The following is a 7,279-nucleotide window of genomic DNA, read 5'->3' as shown; positions in this document are numbered from 1 at the left end:
GCATGAAGATTATCAATAAAAAAATCTTACTATTGAACAATTCTGTCACAGTAAGTTGCATGAATGTGGCAACAAACTATGAGAATACAATTAATTTTGAATAATATGGGCAGTTTCTTTTTTCTTTTTTAAATTTGATTTATATGCCGCCCTTCTCTGGAGACTCAGGGCAGCTTACAATGAGTTAAGCAATAGCCTTCATACTTTTGTATATTTTATACAAAGTCAGCTTATTGCCCCCACAAACTGGGTCCTCAGTTTACCTACCTTAGAAAGGATGGAAGGCTGAGTCAACCTTGAGCCTGGTGAGATTTGAACTTACAGTAATTGGAGACAGCTGGTGTTAATCACAATACTTTTAGTCTGCTGAGCCACCAGGCCCCATTTCTCAAAAGGCTGGGAAGAACTAAACTAACTTCTACCCAGAACCTAACTTTTAATTTAAAAAACAATACCTTCCAGAATGCTAGATATTCCTGCAGAAAGATTTCCTTATTCTTGCCAAGTATCAGTTCAATAAGGCAATACAAACTGCATTTTAAATATCTGTTCAAGTACTTGCTGTGATTTGGAAATAGTGGTGCTGTCAGACAATAGTGTTCAAATACTATTTTATAAAGATTGCATTGATACACTGCACTGAATTATAATCTGTTTGATTTTATCTTAATATGCTTTATGCCCCAACTACTGTGCTTGTCTAATAATGGCTTAATCTAAATTATGTCTTAATCTATAACATTCATGGTTTAGTCAAAATATGGTAAAACACATTTTGACTTCTTAGCAGATGTGAGCTTAGTTTGACACTGGGGTTACATTACGCATTGAACCTTAGTATAACTTGTTTAGCTTTGTATATTACATGAGCTTAGCCACTGTAGTTTATGAACATGACTTACAACTTCATATACAGTAGAATGTAAACAAAACCAGTGGTGGGTTGTTCAATAAACTATGCTAAATAGATATGGTTTAGCACAATGTTGAAGATTGTCTACATACCTAAGACAGATATGGATATCAAGGAAGCTATTTTTCATCCAAATCCTATATCAACTGAACCAGTGGTAAGGATTTTATATTAGCATGTATGTAATATAATTTCTTCTTTATCTTAGAAGATATGTTGTTGGAGTTTGTTCTTTCCATAATCAGTTCTGGTGGAATGATTCAGAATAAAGAGGTTAGGACACTGTAAAATCATCTGCATTGTTCTATCCTTCTGAACCTCATCTAGGCTGATGCATAGCTGTTAAATTTATTGTTCTCATCAATTAATTAAAAGAAAATAGTAGTCTTGGTTTATTTATTGTGATGGACTAGGAAGGGAAAATACTTTTCTACTCAGAAATCATGATAATTTCATATTTAACATCTTCTGTTTTAAGGTTAGGCCAGCTCAAGAAATAGTTGACTCAATAACCAGGTTGCTAATTTAACAACTGCATTGATTCACTTAACCACTGTAGCAAGCAAGATCATAAAATGGGACAAAATTCACTTAACAACTGTCTCACTTAGCAACAGAAATCTTGGACTAATTGTGGTCGTAAGTAGAGGACTACCTGTAATACAAATTAATCCAATTTGAGAGCACTGTAATCTGGGAACACATATGAAGCATAGGAGATTCCTAAAGTGATGTCCTTCAACACTTATCTGGGAATAAATCATAATGGATTCAATGGGCCTTTCTTTTAAAAAGGCATGCATTGGATTGATGTATAAAACAGACCCTTTTCTCTTCTTTCCAAGTTCTAAGGATATCTCCCAATGTACCTCCAATCATGTTGAATTGCAAAACCTCTGAGATAATCAGAGTTGCATTATTATGATTCACCAGTGCAACTCGTAACTTAATTTGAAAGTTAGGCTTTAATTTTTTATTTATTTATTAAATGTATATGCTGCCCATCTCACTGTTGCAGCTCCACTTAAGAAGACCAGAGTTTCTGGATCTCTGGCATTAAAAGTTACAGCATTTCTGTAATTCTACTCATTTTAATTAATGAGAACCATTGTAGTTAAGGGTGCTAGACATTACCATTGATATTACTATAAGGACTTGCCTCAGCTATCCTCTCAGGAAAGCATACTCCTGAAACAGTAGTGGTTTAAAAGGAAATTTTTACTGAGAGAAAGTGATTGCAGAGAAGTCAGACGGAAGTTTCTGTGCAAATGTTAAGCTATTTTTCCCTCTTCAAACCACACCCTGATCCCCCAGTCCACCAGCCAATAATATGCTGCAAAGGTGTTTTGAGAACTTTGAAATGTTAGGTTGATAGCAGTTCATACTCAGGAAGTTGTGACCTTGGAGAGCTGGAACTGGCTGGGTGGAAGCAAAGCCCATCCATCGCCCCTTCCCTAAATCCCATGTGTTACAGCAAAAGCAAAAGCATGGAAAGAATTCAGCTCCAACAACTTGCCCCCTCTCCCTCCAGAATGGGAGTTTCTCTAAGGGGACCTGACAGGTACTCCAACTAATATGTCGCTTCATCTGTCATTAAAGACATTTTATACCTACTTCCAGGAATTAATAAAAGGCCATTCCTCTGGAGAACAGATGCCTTTTGCAGCTGCTTCACCAAAGTACAGATACTGCTAAGTGAAGACAGTTCCTCTGCTTTATCTGTCATTTAGACAAAGGTCCTCTTCCACCTTCAAAACCACTGACCATCTTCTCCTGTAACCCTGCAAAGGGGCCCTTACAAGGTGCTATCAGCTGGGCCAGTTGCACCAATGTTTTTTTAAAGAGGTGTTACACCTCCATCACTCACCTTTTGTCCTGGCTTGTGATAGGCAGAGCCTGGTTTACCAGACATTGGGCCCAGAATGGCACCAGATGACTGGAGTCCTGTGTGATCATCAGATGCCCCTATGTCTCAAGTCAAAGATTTACAGAACAGAACTGCATCCAGTTGCCCTCTATGGATCTGAGTGCTGGCCAGCAGCAGCAAAGCATGAGTAGGCTCTACACATAGTGGAAATATAAATGGTGTCTTTGACTAATGTGATTTGACTACACCATGAACAATAATGTCTGATATCAACTGGGAGAAGGAGGGGAGGGGGGAGGAAGAGGAGGAAAAGAAGGAGGAGGGTGGTTAACGTGTTGGGCTAGGAATGGGGAGACCCAAGTTCTAGTTGTCTTTTAGCATGGAAACTGGCTGGATAACTCTAAACAACTTTCTTAGTTTGGAAAGTCAGAAAACATTTATTCACCAACCGGTCCTGAACTAGTAAAGTACATTATGGTAGTCCTATATCCCATCAGCAACTAGAAGGCAACAGAAAATTATTTTGACATAAAAATTTATTATTTTGTACTGCTACCGTTAAACCTGAAAGAAATTGTGGCACAGTTCACAGATCACACTGATTATAGTTATATTCAACTGTCTTGAGTAAAGTGATAATTAGCTGAGTTTCCATATTAAGCTAAGCCAAAACCCATTTTGTACCAATTGCAATTGCTGGAATAGGAGCAGTTGTTAATATCAGATGTGATATTACGTCCTCAAACATCCTCAAAAACCACATTATACTTTAGCATGTTGTGTGAACCCAATCACCCATGCTGCCTTCTTCAACCTACATACTCTAAACATAAACTCCAGAATGATCATACTATCTGGTAATGTTAAGACTCAAACCCCATCCATCTTAAGGAATCCTATGATGGAGAAGGATCATGGTTTACAAATCAAAATGGTTTTGTGCAACTCATCATTTCCAGATCATATTACTGCAATGTGTTTTACCTGATGACATCCTCATTTATTCCAAAACAATGGAGAAGCATGTGAAGATGGCGGTGTCCAGGTAGGATGGTCAGGCTCGCGCTCTGAAGTGCCTGCTGCATCCTTACCTCGATAAAGTTGCTGAATAGCTAGAAAAGGTTCACCCACCACATCCCTACTTCGAAAAAGTCGCTGTGGGGCTCCATGAGGCTCCGTGAGGCTCAGAGAAGATCACTGGGAAGCTCCAAAGCGCCCGACTACCCGGAGACCAGCATGAGGTGAGGTGAGGTGAAGCTTTTGTTCTAAGGCACCCACCGCATCCTAACTGCTAAGCTAAATAAGCTAACTGCTAAACTAATCCCGCAAAGAAAACTGCAGAGTGATTGTCTGGCCCAGTTGATTGTCTGGCCTGGTTGAGAGGCCGCTGAGAAAGATCCTCACAAGGCAGTCAAAGCTGCCATCGGATCCCCGCCACAAATCTCCACTACTTCTATCGACTCGCAGGTTCCACAAGCCCCCACTGCTACTATCGCCACTGCTGCCTCTGCTGCTACCGCTGCTGTGACCACTCCTGATCCTTCTGTCTATCATCTTTAAACTCCCACCGCCAGAACACGTCAGAACAAGTCAGTGAGCCAGAATGCTCCTGATCTAAAGTGAGTGAGGAAAAAATCCCTCTAATGTGATCTATCATCTTTAAAACTCCCACCGAAATTGGTGTGAAAAAATCCTTTAAACTCCCACCGGAATTGGTGTGTTGAAAAATCCCTGAGATTGCCTGTAAACTCCCACTGGATTGGATTTCAATTCTCCACCATTTCAAACCCTATATTGGATTGGAATCCTCACACCAGAAGACACTCGAACAGAACACAAAGGATAACATCAAAGACACTCCAACAAAGTACAGCAGAAGTTACATGAGGAAGTAAAAGTCAATTACTATGAAACCCTTCCGTTTGATCCTACTTTACTACTTTACTTCATTACTCATTGATTAAATGATAGAACTTTTAATATTATTGATTTATTAATTACTTGATTAGCACTGTTTAATTAATTGATTGTCTAGCTGATTAATTAATAGTCTAGTTAATTAATTAATTAGTTTAATTGATTAGAGTGACATTGTTTGCTGATCTATTGTTAACTGATTAATTACTGTGAATATTGCAGCAGTGACTAATTAATTGAGCATCTATTAATTAATTGAGCATCTATTACACTGATTAGTTAGCATTATTGATCAGCATGGCATTGATTAGCATATTTACTGTTTTAATGTTTAACTGATTAGCATATTTACTTTTTAACTGATTTATGGCATGATTAATCATCAAGCAAATAAGAAATCAATCAATTCAACATTGGATACCAGCAAATAAGAGGTTCTCAACTATGCACCTATAACACAAATCTACAATGCCAAGAAAAAATTCCATTACCAAATAACCAAACAATCAATCAAAAAGATAGATATCACTACCAATGGCATAATCAAAAAGAATGACATTTCTACCAATGACACAAATGACCCCTCCGAATGCTTTCTATGTACAGATTCCTTAAAGGAGAATGAGAATACCATGAAATGCTACCTATGTAACAATTACGCCCACCACACATGCTTGGGATTAACCAAAAATGTAGTCCAACTTTTACAAACATCACCAAATTCACTTACCAATGTCTGCCCATCATACAAACCCAAATTAGCCAAATTTAGTGTCATATTTGATAGGATCGACATCATGGAAACATGGCTATCATCCCTTAACAACATAGAAACAACTTTACTATCATCCCTTAAAAACATAGAAGCAAGTTTAGTATCTCTTGAAAACTAAAATTCAACACAGAAAAGTGAACATCCAGCAACTCAAAATTCTATTCCAATTCAACAACCTCAACCACAACCACAACCACAACCTGCCACCTACCCAACAAATAGCATCTCATTACTCATCAAAGATGCCACTGAATGAGAACAAAAACGTTCCAATGCTATTTTATTTGGTCTTGAGGATACTAATGAAACTGATGATATTACAAAGGTATGCAACATCATCAGTAACTGTCAGACACCAACCATCTCCACAGAGGAAATTATCAATGTTTCCCGCGACGGTCCTGAGTTCAAGTATGGTGACGGCTCAGTGGCTTCATGCTTCTGCAGAGTCGTTTGCAAGAATTAGACCAGCAAACACAAATTCATATGTACTATCAACTCAATTGCCAGAAGCAACACAATCCATAACAAACTTCGCTCAAAGCCTGACCTATCCACACTACAATGAGTCCATGCCCATGAACTATGCGCTGAACTGAAAAGACGCAAAGACCAGGGAGAAACTGACTTATACATTGACTACCACGCTGACGGTATTAAAAGTAAGAACAATGGCCAACATCTCAACAATCACCACCCAACAACTAATACTAGGCATGCACGCCCCTAACTTCCTCAAAATCTATCGCCACAGGCCTTAAATGCAAGCTACTTAATGCAAGAAGCTTTGTAAACAAAATACCAGAATTTCTCTTCTTACTAAATACAGCTATATTCAACATTATATTTATCTGCAAGGCATGGCTGAATTTATCCCTCCCAGACCCCGTTACCACAGTAAGAGACTATAATGTTTACCAGTACGACCATGAAATCCGTAGAGGAGGTGGTGTTGCTATCTTCTATAAAAAATCCCTAAATCTAAAAAATATTCAAGTTATACAGGAGCTTGCTCTTCTTAAGACCATTGTATGTGAGCTGTCCCTAAACACTACACTTCGCTTCTTACTTTGTTACAGAGTCCCTGACTATGACCTTGTACATGTGAACAAACTAACTTCACTACTAACATGGACAGCCTCTTCCCCACATCCTCTTATCTTTCTTGGTGACCTCAATCTACCTCTTATTAATTGGATCCTAAACGAATGTACAACAGAACCAATACATACAACCATGTACAATGCTGTTACTAATCTGGGATTGGATCAACTTGTAACAAACAACACTAGACTCAACAATTGCCTTGATCTCATCTTCTGCAGTTGTTTAAACTCAATCTATGGTCTACAAATAAATGAACCCTTTTTAAACAGTGACCACAGCATGATTAACTTTTGTCTCAATTTATGTCCTTACAAAGACAATCATAATGATAGAATCCCAAAATATAACTTTAGAAAACCCAACAATGATCTCATAACTGATGACCTCTCATCTCTTGATTGGCAAACTCTGTTCACTGGCTGCACCACTGCTGAAGGCCATTATAACATTTTTTTACACGAAGTCAAAAGAAACATCAAACTACACATACCACTAATAACCCCCAAAACCAAGAAAAACAAATTATCCATAACAATAAGGAAGCTTCAGTCCAAAAAAGAGAGAGAAAAGGAGCATTACAACGTTGAATTTCTGTTTTGGAAAAAAGAATAATAATAAACCTTGAACTTTGAAAGAAATAGCTGTGAATCTTTAAAGAGGTTTGTTTGTCTATAAGTGTGTTAGAGAAAAATTCCCTCAC

General features: G+C 38.0%; 1 pseudogene; it reads left to right on the top strand.

Annotated features, from left to right (window-relative positions):
* The first annotated feature begins 983 nt into the window (after positions 1-983).
* On the top strand, positions 984-6,202 carry LOC148114262 (uncharacterized; annotated as a pseudogene).
* Positions 6,203-7,279: the final 1,077 nt, after the last annotated feature.

This window comes from Pantherophis guttatus, chromosome 4 (assembly GCF_059756535.1).
Source record: "Pantherophis guttatus breed Tessera chromosome 4, ASM5975653v1, whole genome shotgun sequence".
Classification (NCBI taxonomy): domain Eukaryota; kingdom Metazoa; phylum Chordata; class Lepidosauria; order Squamata; family Colubridae; genus Pantherophis; species Pantherophis guttatus.
Note: the sequence above shows the minus strand (reverse complement) of the source record. Positions and strands in the feature narration are given on the sequence as shown.